Genomic DNA, 13,945 nt, shown 5'->3' on the forward strand with positions numbered 1-13,945 from the left:
AAAAAAAAGGAAATTATTCTCCCCCTCCTTTTTTCCTCTCCTCTCCTCTCCCCTCTTTCTTGATAAAATCTTGTGGTGGACTGTGAATTATAACAAACAATGCCTGTGATGGAGGGCCTGAATTGGGGAAAAGTAATAAAGGGGCAAAAAAAAAAAAAAAAGAAAAAGAAAAAAAAGAGCGTATGGATCCACAAAAAGCAAATAAGGAAAAAATTTGGGTCAAGAATAAAATGATTTGCTTTTAGGTGTTGGTTGTCTAAGAGTTATGATGAGAGGATTAAGAGGAAAACGGAAAAATGGGGGGACAAATTAAAAAATTACTATTGTATTTAGTGGAACAAGAACTAGATAATATGGAGAGCCAGGGATGGGAGCACTGCTAGTGAGTTAAAAAGGTGAAGTAAAAAACCCCCCAAAATGTCACAAACATAAGTTTGAGTCCCAGATAAGATAATTTGTTTGTTATTGAGGTTTGAATGAGAGGAGATGTAAAGGAAAAAGGAAGAAACTAATATAGAGGGAGAAAAGAAAGAGAGAGAGAGAGAGAAAAAAAAAAGAGGGAACCACTAAAAGAAGAAAAAAGAAAGGAGAGAGAGAGAGAGAGAGTTAAGGGTTTTGGAGTGCAACCCTCATAGAGAGAAAGGAAGAGAAGAGAAAAGATAATGGGAGATGTAACACTTATGGGTAGTGTAGTTCAAGGAGAGGAGAGAGTAAGACCGGCAGAGAGTTAATCGGCCAAATTTGAGGAGGAAAAAAAAAAGTATCAAGAATGAAGATAAGAGAAACAAACGAACAAATATAATAAAATGGGATAGGTTATAAAGTCTGCAGATTATTCTTGATTTTGAGAGGTTATCTTCTTGCTTTTTCTTTTCTCTCCCTCTTCCTGGTCGGTGACTCTGTACCCCGGGTTTTGCCCCTTTGCCACGCTCAGGTGGAGGTTTGCAGTTGATAAGTCTCTATGGCAGTGTCATGTATTGTGCTTTAGTCTCCTTGGCAGTCGAGGCTATTAGCATTTATAGGCTCCGACAGTGAGAGAGTCCGTGTTCCTGGAGCCTTTCTCCTAGTCTTTCCTTCCTCAATTAGTAGCCTTATAATCCAGCTATGGGGTTGCTGCTGCCTCTGCCTGGATAGTAAGAGGCTCAAAGAGCTGGCAACTCCCCACTCTATTTCCACTCAGCACAGGGCTCTGGGTAAGGCTCAGTCAGTCAGAGCTGCTAGCATAATCAGGCGGGCTTTCCATCCACTCACAGACCTCTGGCTCTGCCACTCTGTCCGGTAACACAAGCGGGTGCCCACTTCCGGGGCGCTTGGAGAAAACTCTCACTCACTGGCTGCGCGCGCAGACCAGGATATCCGGCCAGCAGTCTCACGCTCTGAGTGAAACCTCCGACCGCAGGGAAAAGTTGCAGCGTTGGAATTGAGTCTCGCTCCGTCTCCGTGCTCGGCTTTTGCAAGGCGCTGGGGTGGCCCGAGATTCCGCTTTGGCCCACACAAAGGCCCCTGACTCTGCTCCTCTGTGCGATGACACGGGCGCGCACTGCCGAGGCAGTCGGAGGAATCGCTCACTCCTTATCTGCGCGCGCAAACCAGGATATGAGGCCGGCCGCTTTCCCTCTGAGTGAAACACCCTCGGCAAGGAAAATCTCCACCATTGGAATTAGTTCTCACTCACTCCCGTGCGTGGCTTTCCCAGGGCGCTGGGGCTGCCCAGAGACTCTGCCCTCGGCCCACAGAAAGGCCTCTGACCCTGCCTCTCCGTGGGGCAACACGGGCACTGACTCCCGGGGCCTAGGAAGAAATCTCTCGCCCACTAACTGCGCACCAACCAGGAGACCGGGTAAAATGGCCACGCCGCTTGTCTTTCTTTGTTTGGGTTTGGCGCGAGTGTTAGCTTGTATTGCCCGGGTTGCCACAGGATCAGATTTTCCTCGGCTTGGATCTCCGTGCCACAGCCTGGTTCGGCCGTTTGTATTCACCCCCTTTGCCCGCCTCAGTTTCTATATTCACAGTTACCAGAGAAAGCCGCCCTGTTTAGGTTAGTGAGGAAGGCGGAGCATTTCTTACTCCCTATTTCCTTCGGGGTTTGGTTATATATTTAGCCAATTTTTCACTCAATCATACCTTTGGGTGTATTGCGAAGCATCTGGAAGCTCCAAGTATAGGTTTGTCAGTTTCTGGTTGAAGATCTTGTTGAGTTTTGGGGGAGATTTATCGGTATCGCTTCCTACCCCGCCATTACTCTGACGTCATCCCACATTCTTAATTTTTTGAGGAACCACCATACTTTCTTCCATAATGGTTGTACTACTTTACATTCCCACCAGCAGTGAATGAGGGTTCCTTTTTCTCTACAGCCTCTCCAATACTTGTTATTACCTGTCTTGTTGATAATAGCTAATCTAACAGGTATGATGTGGTATTTCATTATAGTTTTGATTTGCATTTCTCTAATAGCTAGTGAAGATGAGCATCTTTTCATATATCTATTGGCCATTTGTATTTCTTCATGGAAGTATGTGTTCATATTCTCTTCTCATTTTCTTATTGGATTGTTGGCTTGTTTGTTGTTGAGTTTTATGAGTTCTTTGTATATTTTGGATATTAGGCTCTTATCTGAGCTGTTCTTTGAAAACACCATCTCCCACTTTACTCAGACCAATGGACCAGAAAAAAGAGCCCAGAAATAAAATCACATATATATGGTCAAATAGTTTGTGAAAAAGGGGCTAACAACACACAATGGAGAAAAAAAAAGCCTCTTCAACAAATGGTTCTGGGAAAACTGGAAAGCCACATGCAAAAGAATGAAACTCGACTACAGTTTGTTGTCTTGTACCAAAATTAATTCAAAATGGATCAAAGACATAATATAAGACCTGAAACAATCAATATAGTTACTAAACTAATGTACTTTGGACATAAAGAACATTCTATGAATTTGACTCCAAAGGCAAAGGAAGTGAAGGCAAAGATAAATGAATGGGACTACATCAGACTAAGAAGCTTTTGCACAGCCAATGAACCTGATAGCAAAGCAGACAGACAGACAAGTAAACGGACATTTTAAAGATGAAGATTTTTCAATCTGAGCACGGAATATTTTTTCATATTATTGTGTCTTTTTCAATTTTTTTCCGTAATGTTTTTTACTTTTCTGTCTATGTCATTCACTTCCTTTGTTAAGTTTATTCCTAGGTACATATTTTTTTGTTGCAATTTTCAAAGAAAGTGTATTTTTTAATTCTTTTTCTGAAAATTCATTTTTGGCATATATAAAAGCAGAAGAATTTCTTATATTGACTTGTGTCTTGAAAATTTATTTATTGGTTTATTGTTTCTAATTGTTTTTTGGTGCAGAACTTAGGGTTTTCTATATACAAGATCATGTCATATGTACAGTGATAGCTTTACTTATTTTTTCTGGTATAAATGCTTTCTATTTCTTTCTCTTGCCTGATCCCTCATGCTGAAACTGCCAGAACTATGTTGAATAAGAGTGCAAAGAGTAAGCAACCTTGTCTTTTCATTATTTTAGAGGAAAAGCCTTCATTCTTTTCTGCATTTAGTATATTAGCTGATGGTTTATTATATATGGCCTTTATTACATTGAGGTACTTTTCTTCTATTCCAAGTTTATTTAGTGTTTTAAACAAAGGTATGTTGTATCTTATTTGAATGTCTTTTCTACATGTATTGATAAGATCATATGATATTTGTTTTGTTGATGTGCTGTATAACATTTATCAATTTTCACATATTAAACTATCATTTGCTGATGTAATGAATCTCACTTGATCGTGATGTATTATTTTTTAATGTGTTGTATTCGATTCACTAGTATTTTGCTTAGAATTTTTGCTCTATATTCATTGGCAATACTGGTCTACTGTAATTTTCTTTTTTTTTCTTTTTTTTTTTACAGAGACAGAGAGAGAGAGTCAGAGAGAGGGATAGATAGGGATAGACAGATAGAAATGGAGAGAGATGAGAAGCATCAATCATCAGGTTTTTTTTGTGGCATTTAGTTGTTCATTGATTGCTTTCTCATATGTGCCTTGACCGTGGGTCTTCAGCAGACCAAGTAACCCCTTGCTAAAGCCAGAGACCTTGGGTCCAGGCTGCTGAGCTTTTTCCTCAAACCAGATGAGCCCACACTGAAGCTGGTGACCACAGGGTCTTGAACCTGGGTCCTTGGCATCCTAGTCCACGCTCTATCCACTGTGCCACCACCTGATCAGACTATGGTTTCCTTTTTTTGTGTTGTCCTTACCAAGATTTAGTCTAAGGGTATAGCTGGCCACATAAAATGTGTTAAAAATTGTTGCTTCTTATTCTATTCTTTGGAGGACTTTGAAAAGGATAGGTGCCAGATCTTTCTTGAATGTTTGGTAGAATTCAGTAGTGTAACCACCTAGTCCTGCTATTCTGTTTTGGGGGAGTTTTTTGATATTTCTTTTCTTTTCTTATTTTATTTATTCTATATTTTTTATTAATTTTAATTTATTGTGTTAACATGAATTCAAGTGTCACATTCAATATAACTTCTTCACTCCCACTCTTTTATCCCCCATTGGTCCCCTCCCCCATTCCTTTTGAGTTTTGCTGTCCTGTTATTTGTATCTACATGTTATGTATATATAATTTCACTAATCCCTTCACCTTCTCTTATTCTAATTCATCTTCCCCCTTCCCTCTGACAGCTGTCCCTCTGTTCTCTGTGACTGCACCTCTGCCTCTATTCCATTCCTCAGTTCACTTAGTTAAGTAGATTCCACAAATAAGTGAAATCATATAAAATGTTTCTTTCTCTTCCTGGCTTATTTTAATCAGCACAATAATCTCCAAGTTCATCCATGCCATCACAAAAGGTAAGATTTTCTTCCTTTTTACAGCTGTGTAATATTCTATTGTGCATATGTACCACAGCTTTTTAATCCAGTGATTCACTGATGGACATTTAGGCTGTTTCTAGATCTTGGCTATATAAACAATGCTGCCATAAACATGGGGGTGCATATTCTTCATTTGAATCAGTGATTTGGTATTCTTAGGATATATTCCTAAAAGTGGGACAGTAGCATCAAAAGGCAGTTCCATTTTTAAATTTTTGAGGAGAATCTATACTCTTTTCCACATTGGCTGCACAAGTCTACATTGCTACCAGTAGTGCAGGAGGGTTCCCCTTTCTCCACATCCTCGCCAGCACATATTGTGTGTTGATTTGTTAATGAGCGTGATTCTTCTGACAGTTTTGAGGTGATATCTCGTTATGATTTTAATTTGCATTTCTCTGATGTTTAATGACATTAAACATTTTTTCATATGCCTATTGGCCATCTGTATGTCCTCTTTGGAGAAGTGTCTACTCAATTCTTTTGCCCATTTTTTAATTGGATTTTTTACCTTCCTGGCATTGAGTGTTAGAAGTTCTTTATAAACTTTGATTAACCCCTTATCAGATGTATTAGTGAATATATTCTCCCATCGTGTGGATTGTCTTTTTTTGTTGTTAATGTTGTCTGTTGCAGTACAAAAGTTTTTTAATTTGATATAGTTCCATTTGTTTACTTTGTCCTTTATTTCACTTGGCCATGGAGATAAATTGGCAAGAATATTGTTACAAGAGATATTGGAGAGTTTACTGCCTATGTTTTCTACCAAGACATTTATAGTTTCACCACTCACATATAAGTCTTCTATTCATTTTAAGTTTATCTTTGTCAATGGTCTAGTTTTATTTTATTTTATTTTTTTGCAGGTAACTGTCCAGTTTGCCCAACATCATTTGTTAAGGAGACTGTCTTTTCTACACTGTATGCTCCTACCTTCTTTGTTAAATATCAATTGATCATAAACCATGAGTTTATTTCTGGATTCTCTGTTCTGTTCCATTGGCATGTATGACCATTCTTAAGACAGTGCCATGCTGTTTTGATTACTATGGCTTTGTAGTAAAACTTGATATCAGAAAGTGTGGAACCTCCCACTTTAGTTTTTTCAAGATTGCTCAGGCTGTTTGTGTACTTTTTGGTTCTATATAAATTTTTAGAATACTTATTCTATATCTTTGAAGCATGCCATTGGTATTTTAATAAGAATTGCATTGAATGTATAAATTGCTTTGGGTAATATAGACATTTTAATAATGTTTATTGTTTCTAACCAGGTATATGCTTCCACTTGTTTGTATCTTCCTTGATTTCCTTTTTTAATGTTTAATAATTATCTGAGTACAAGACTTTTACCTCTTGGTTAAATTTACTCCTAGGTACTTAATTTTTTGTTGTTTTTGCAATAGTAAAAGAAATTGTTTTCTTAATTTCTCTTTCTGACAGTTTATTGGTGGTGTATAAAAATTCCACTGGTTTCTAAATATTAATTTTATATCCTGCCATCTTGCAAAATTATTTATCAGGTCAAATAGTATTTTTACTGCAATTTTAGGGTTTTCTATGTACAGTGTCATGTCATCAACAAATAATGATAGGTTTACTACTTGTTTTCATATTTGAATGCCTTTTATTTCTTCTTGTTTGATTGTTGTGGCTAGGACTTCCAGAACTATGTTGAATAAGAGTGGTGAATGGGGGCATCACTGCCTTGTTCCTGATCTTAAGGGGATTTCTTTTAATTTTTGTCTATCGAGTATGATGTTGGCTGTCAGTCTGTCATAGATGGCCTTTATTATGATGAGGTATGTTCCTTGTATTACCATTTTGCTGAGAATTTTGATCATAAATGGATGCTGGATTTTATCAAAAGCCTTTTCTCCATCTATTTATATAATCATGTTATTTTTCCCTTTGTGTACCTGATGAATCATATTGATTGATTTGCAAATATTGTACCATCTTTACCTCTACAGAGTAAATCCGACATGACCATGATGTATGATATTTTTTAATGTATCACTGGTTCCAGTATGCTAATATTTTGTCAAGAATTTTAGTATCTATGTACATCAAGGATAATGAATGCTCTGTAGTGTTCTTTCTTCATAGTGTCTTTACCTGTTTTTGAAATGAGGTTATGCTTGCCTCATTAAAGGAGTTTGGAAGTATTTTCTCCTCTTGAATTTTTTGAAATTAAGAACTGTAGATGGTACTTCTTATTTTATTTAAATATTTGGAAAAATTTGCCTGTAAAGTCATCCGGTCCAGGACTTTTGTTTGTTGGAAGTTTTTAGATAAGTGTTTAAATTTCATTTGTTCTAATTGGTCTGTTTACGTTTTTTGCTTTATTTAGACTGAGTCTTGGAAAATTTATGTTTCTATAAATTTATCCAGTTTATCTAGGTTGTCCAATGTTTTGGCTTATAGATATTCATAATATTTTCTTACAATCCTTTAAATTTCTGCAGTGTCAGTTGTTACATCTATTTTATTTTTTATTTTATTATTTGAATTCTCTTTTTTTTCTTGATGAGTCTGGTTAAAAGTTTGTCAATCTTTTTTACTTTTCAGAGAACCAGTTCTTGATTTCATTAATTTTTTGTATGTTTTTTAGCCTCTATGCCATTTATTTTTGCTCTGATCTTTATTATTTCCTTCCTTCTACATCTTCTGAGCTTTATTTATTGTTCCTTTTCTAGTTCTTTTAGATACATGGTTAAATTATTTATTGGAGATTTTTCTTTTTTATTTAGGTATGCCTTTAATGTTATGAATATCCCTCTCAAGACTTCTTTTGCTGTATCTCATAAATTTTGAGTTGTTTTATGTTTATTTTCATTTGTTTCAAGGAAATTTTTTATTTTTTCCTTGTTCTCATTGTTATCCCATTTATAATTTAATAACATGCTATTAAGCCTCCATGTGTTTGAATGTTTTTCAATTTTTTTATTGTAGTTGATTTCTAGTTTTATGCCACTGTGATGAGAGAAGATGCTTGATATGATTTCAATGTTCTCATATTTATTGAGACCTGTTTTGTGTCCTAACATGTGGTCTATCTTAGAGAATGAACCATGAGCACTTGAAAAGAATAAATATTCTGCTGCTTTGGGGTGAAAAGTCCTCAAGATATCTATTAAAACCAGTTGTTCTAATGTATCTTTTAAGGCAACTGTTTCTTTGTTAATTTTTTGTCTGTAGAATCTATTCATTTAAATCCCCTACTATTATAGTATTGCTATTGATCTCACCCTTTATGTCCATCAAAATCTGCTTTATATATTTAGATGTTCCTATATTAGATGCATAAATACTTGCAATGGTTATATCCTCCTGTTGAATTGTTACCTTTATCATTATGTAGTGACCTTATTTATCCTTTACTATAGCCTTTGTTTTAAAATCTATTTTGTCAGATATAAGTATTGCTACCCTAGCTTTTTTTTTTTCATTTTTATTTGCATAAAAATTTTGTTTCCATCCCTACACTTTCAGTCTATGTATATCTTTTGTTCTGAAGTGGGTATCTTGTAGACAACATATATACAGGTCTTATGGCTTTTCATTGGAGCATTTAATCCATTTGATTCAAGGTTATTGTTGACATGTACTTAATTATGGCCATTTTATTCTTTAAACCTATAATCCTATTTTTTCTAGATTTTTTTTCTTTGTTCATTTTATAGCAGGCCCCTTAACATTTTTTTTTTGTATTTTTCTGAAGCTGGAAACTGGGAGAGACAGTCAGACAGACTCCCGCATGTGCCCGACCGGGATCCACCTGGCACGCCCACCAGGGGCGATGCTCTTCCCACCAGAGGGTGATGCTCTGCCACTTCGGGGCATCGCTCTGCCGCAACCAGAGCCACTCTAGCACCTGGGGCAGAGGCCAAGGAGCCATCCCCAGTGCCTGGGCCATCTTTGCTCCAATGGAGCCTTGGCTGCGGGAGGGGAAGAGAGAGACAGAGAGGAAGGAGGGGGGGTGGAGAAGCAAATGGGCGCTTCTCCTATGTGCCCTGGCCAGGAATCAAACCCGGGTCCCCCTTAACATTTCTTGTAGTACTGGTTTTGTTGTAATGAATTCCTTGAGGGTTTTTTTTTCCCTTTATTTGTGAAGCATTTTATTTCTCCTTCAATTTTGAATGATAACCTTGCTAGATATAAAAGTATTGATTGTATGTTTTTGTTTTGTATCATTTTGAATATTTTTTGCCAGTCCCTTCTGGCCTCAATGGTTTCTGTTGAGAAGTCTGTTGTCATCCTTATGGGGGCTCCTCTGTAGGTGATTGGCTGTTTTGCATCTTTTAGTAATTTTTTTGTTTGTTTGTTTCTTAACTATGGAACTTTAATTAGGATGTGTCTTGGTGCAGGCTTCCTTGGGTTCCTTTTTAATAGAACTGTCTGTGCTTCTTGAACTTGTGTCACTTTTACCTTCATCAGCTTAGGCACACTTTCAGCTATGATTTCTTTAAACAGGTTTACTACCCTTTGTTTGTTCCCTTCTGGTTCAGACAATGCTATGATTCAGATTTTATTTCTCATCATGTTGTCACAGAGCTCTCTCAGAGTTTTCTCAGTCTTTTTGAGCCTCTTTTGTTTTTTTCTGCTCTGCTTTCATTTATCTTGTCCTCAAAATCGCTGATTCAAATCTCGGCTTCATCTTGCTTTCTATTGATTTCTTCTAGTGCAGTCTTTATTTCTGATATTGTATTTGTCATTTCTGACTGGTTCTTTTTTTAAGATTTCTATGTCCTTTTTGAAGCTTGCTATCACTTTATTTAGGTAATCGTTATGTCCTCCATTGTTACTCTAAGATTCTTCATCATCTTTAAAATCATTATTTTAAACTCTGGATCTGGTAGTTTGATTTCTTTCATCTCATTCAGTTTTTTTCTGTGGATTTTTTCCTGTTGATTAATTTGGGTTGCATTTCTCTGTCTTCCCATTTTGTCTGTGTATTAGGTAGGGCTGTCTGACTTTGAAAATTTTGTGGTATCTTTCTGAAGAAAATGAGCATGATAATACTGACCTCCAGGCCGCCTGATTTCCTTGTTCTTGGAATGTTTCTTGAGGGTATCATTTTCTCTCTTATAGTATGTGAGTATTACATGCAGTTGGTCCTTTGTGGGTATAGTTATCCTTTCAGGCTGGGTTGCACTAAGGGACAATCTTGATTATGTATTTTACACACTGTGCAATGTCAGTCCTGTTGTGCATATTTATTCTTCACAGAATCTGGCGCCTGCTAGACTCCACCTTTGGACATGCTATTTGTGTAGATAGCTGAGTCTAGGGTTTGTGCTGTCACTCACTACCAGTTGTTTTGGCTTTAGATATTTTTGGACTGGTGTCAGCTGTTGTTTGTTACCTGCTGTAGGCTCCCTGTCTGCAGCTACTGCACTTTTTGCTATTTGTGTCTGTTTTCTGAGCCTGGGTAGTGTGGGAGGGGCCAACCTTTGTATAAGGATTAGTTTCTTCATGCTTAGAGATGACAGCAGCTCCATAAAATACCCAAGCTCTGGGGAGATTTGTCTCCACTATTCAGCTGCTACTTCTCCTCTTGAAACTGCTTTTTCTTCCCACAGAGTCTGCTGTAGTAAAACTGTAGTGTGCACTCATACTGGTCTTACCCAAAAACCCCTCTACAGGTTGGTAAGTTAGGGTAGCTGAGGCTGTGAATATAACTTTAGTGGGACTTCTTCCATCAGGGATCTCTTGCTCAGAAGCTTAGTACAAGGAATGTGTCCTCTACTCCAGAGCCTAATCCCTCAGCCACTACTGGATACTCAAATTTTATTTCTCCCCAACAAGGTGAGCAGTAGGTTCAGACTGAATGTTGCCAACAGCCCCCTCTGCAGTTCTTTCAGATGGTGAGACCCTGGTTTCAGTGTGAAAGACTGTAAGAATCCTCTCCTAATGCTGACTGTGCTCCCCCCCAAAGGTGGCTAAGCCCCTTGACCATATCCAACAGTAGACTCACAGGAACCCACACGTTAAGTGTCCATGCTCCAAGCTTCTCTACCTTCCCCTTGTGGAATCTAGCCCAGAAGGGCAAGATATCCAATGCCCAGGCCAACTGACTGTGAAGCTCCACCCTATCCAATTTACATGAGCCAATGTGCTGGTGCTGCTAGCAAACAGTGGAACTTACCTCTTCTGAGCCATATTTGAGGAGCCTTTCCTTAGGATACCACTCTAGCAAGGGTTGTTAAGTACTAAACCAATGCTTTCTGCAGCTGTCCTCTGAATGTGCCAGCCCTGGGCCTCCAAGTCAAAGACCCAGCCCAGACCATTGGAAGACACTGCCCATGATGGGCCCTCCACAAACTTTTCTTTATCTACAAGCAATCCAGAGTTTGTGGCTACTTCTGTTGGGCTCAGGTGTACATGGAAATACCAAGCTGCACTCCTAGACTGGCTTTTACCCACACTAGGTCTGAGGCAATGTTTGCTTCAAAGGCAAAGTTTACCTGAGTCCTGTCTTCTGTAGCCTCTGACTTCTGTCTGCTTCTTGGCCTCAGTCACTGAAAAAAACAAAACAAAAAAACAAAACAAAAAACCTCTGCTAGAGTCTAGCACAGAAATGGTCAACATATGGCCCGTGGGTTGGATCCGGCCTGTGTAATGAGTTTATGCGGCCCACTACTAAATTTTTAATATTCTCCACTACTTTAAAATCTGAGCTACTCAGAAGCAGAAGTGTCTTTGATTATTGGAAATTGAGATATTTAAGAAGATAGTGATACATGGAAAAGAATCCCGCATGACTAATCTAGGGTTAACTTCCAATAATTGGTCAAATAGATTCGTGATATTTCTTTATTTTTTAAAAAAAATTCATTATAAAGATTTACAACTTTTGCACTTGTCTGTACTCGATATGAACTGTTTGACATTTAGCGGCAATGTGAAACCCACATTTTTTTAGGTGGAGTTTGCCAGTGTGCACCCAAGGTCAAACAATTTGTTATTTTTATGGTCAAGTGTGCTGAATCAAGTGGCATTGTAGCATAGACAATAGCTGCAGTTGATAACTGAAAACATGTCCAGGCTGTTTGTAAAATGAAATAATTGGTTTATTTGCAATATAACCCCTTCAAGCTCTTTCTATTAATTAAATATTATTTCAATTGATTGTGATACAGTTTGGATATTTATATGGTATATAATTATATTTTTATTAAAATATAATATATATATATATTTACAGAGACAGAGAGAGAGAGAGAGTCAGAGAGAGAGGGACAGACAGGGACAAACAGATAGGAATGGAGAGAGATGAGAAACATCAATCATCAGTTTTTTGTTGCGACACTTTAGTTGTTCATTGATTGCTTTCTCATACGTGCCTTTCAGCAGACCGAGTAAACCCTTGCTCTAACCATTGACCTTGGGTCCAAGCTGGTGAGCTTTGCTCAAACCAGATGAGCCCATACTCAAGCTGGTGACCTTGGAGTCTCGAACCTGGGTCCTCCACATCCCAGTCCGATGCTCTACCCACTGTGCCACCACCTTGTCAGGCTAAAATATAATTTTATTAAAGTAATGCATAAACAAATTACATAATAAAATTTTGTTCATTTAATTGTTTTTGTATTTAACATTTTTTTTAATTTTAATATTTTGTCCGGTCCTTGAAAAAAATTTTCTTTCTAGGCTGGCCCAGGGGCAAAAACTGTTGGCCACACCTGGTCTAGAACCTGCAGCAATTCAGGGATTAGGAAGGTTGGTAGGTGTAGCTTAACCCTCAGCTTCAGTTTTCAGTTTTTCCAGGCTTTTTCCACAGACCTCACTAGAGTGAGGCCCTAGGATTTCAGTGGGTGTGACCTCTGAGACCCAGCAGTGAGGTCTGCTTGCTCTCCAGACAGTTTATACTGAGTCTCTTGTGAGGTAGAAGAACCAGTCCTAGAGTTGGAAGCCTGTGATCGAAGCTCTGATCTCAACACAGGTAAACTGAGCCACTGATGTGCCCTCTGCTTCTTGGCCTCTAAGAATCACCTGTAGCCATGACTGGGGTAGGAGAGACACCAAGGATTATGCAGTTGTTTTTCCCAGGCTGGTACTGCAGAAAAGGAATGCTCTGTGCAAAAAAGTTGGAGACTGCATTATTGGAGAATGACTCAGCCCAGGGGTTTTGGGGGCTGTCCCTCACAGTGTCTCTTACTGGGTCTCCAACTTTACACTCTCCTTATGCAATTCCAGTCCTCTCAGCTCTTTATCCACCAGAACCCCAGGTAAGTGGCTGTGAACAAGATTTTCTGCGTTGGTCTTTTAAAATGGAGCCTGCATCTCAGAAATCACAGTCTCTTTTTTTGCAGACAGAAACCCTGCTCTTTTCATCACCAAATGCTGTCTGGGCACCTTTTCTAAGCTCTGGAGGTCTAGGCTGGGGCTTAGGGCCTGAGGCTGAGAACCCATACCTCTCAGGGTGACCCTCCCCACAGTGATAGTCCCTCTAGACCCTCAGCTGCACTCGCTCCTGGGAGCAGAGCAGCCCTTTCTGCATCTCTGCTCTTCCCACCAGTCTCGGTGTGGCTTCTCTGATCCTTGGTTTTGTCCTTTTCATTTTGTCCAAAGTTCTTTCAAGATGATTGTTCTTATATTAAGTTATAATTCAATTTAATCCTGGGAGGTGGCAGTTGGAATGTCTACCTATTCCGTCACCATCTTAGACCACTTTTTGTTACTTGTTTTTATTTTCTCCCTGCTTATAGGTATGTTTTCCATTTCTTTGTGGCTCAGTCTAGAAAGATTATATATTTCTAGAAATTTATTCATTTCCTATAGGTTGTTGAATTTGGTTGCACATAATTTTTCATAATATTCTATGATCTTTTGAATATCTATGAATCCTGTGGTAATATTCCCTCTTTCATTTTGGATTTTGTTTAAACAAGTCCTTCTTTTTTTCTTAGTGAGTCCAGCCAGTAGTTTGTTGATTTTACTGATCTTTTCAAAGAACCAGATCTTTGTTATAGTAATTTTTTCTATACTTTTTTTTTGGTTCTCTATTTCATTTAGTTCTGCTCTCATTTTTTTTATTTTTATTT

This window comes from Saccopteryx leptura, chromosome X (genome assembly GCF_036850995.1).
Source record: "Saccopteryx leptura isolate mSacLep1 chromosome X, mSacLep1_pri_phased_curated, whole genome shotgun sequence".
Classification (NCBI taxonomy): Eukaryota; Metazoa; Chordata; class Mammalia; order Chiroptera; family Emballonuridae; genus Saccopteryx; species Saccopteryx leptura.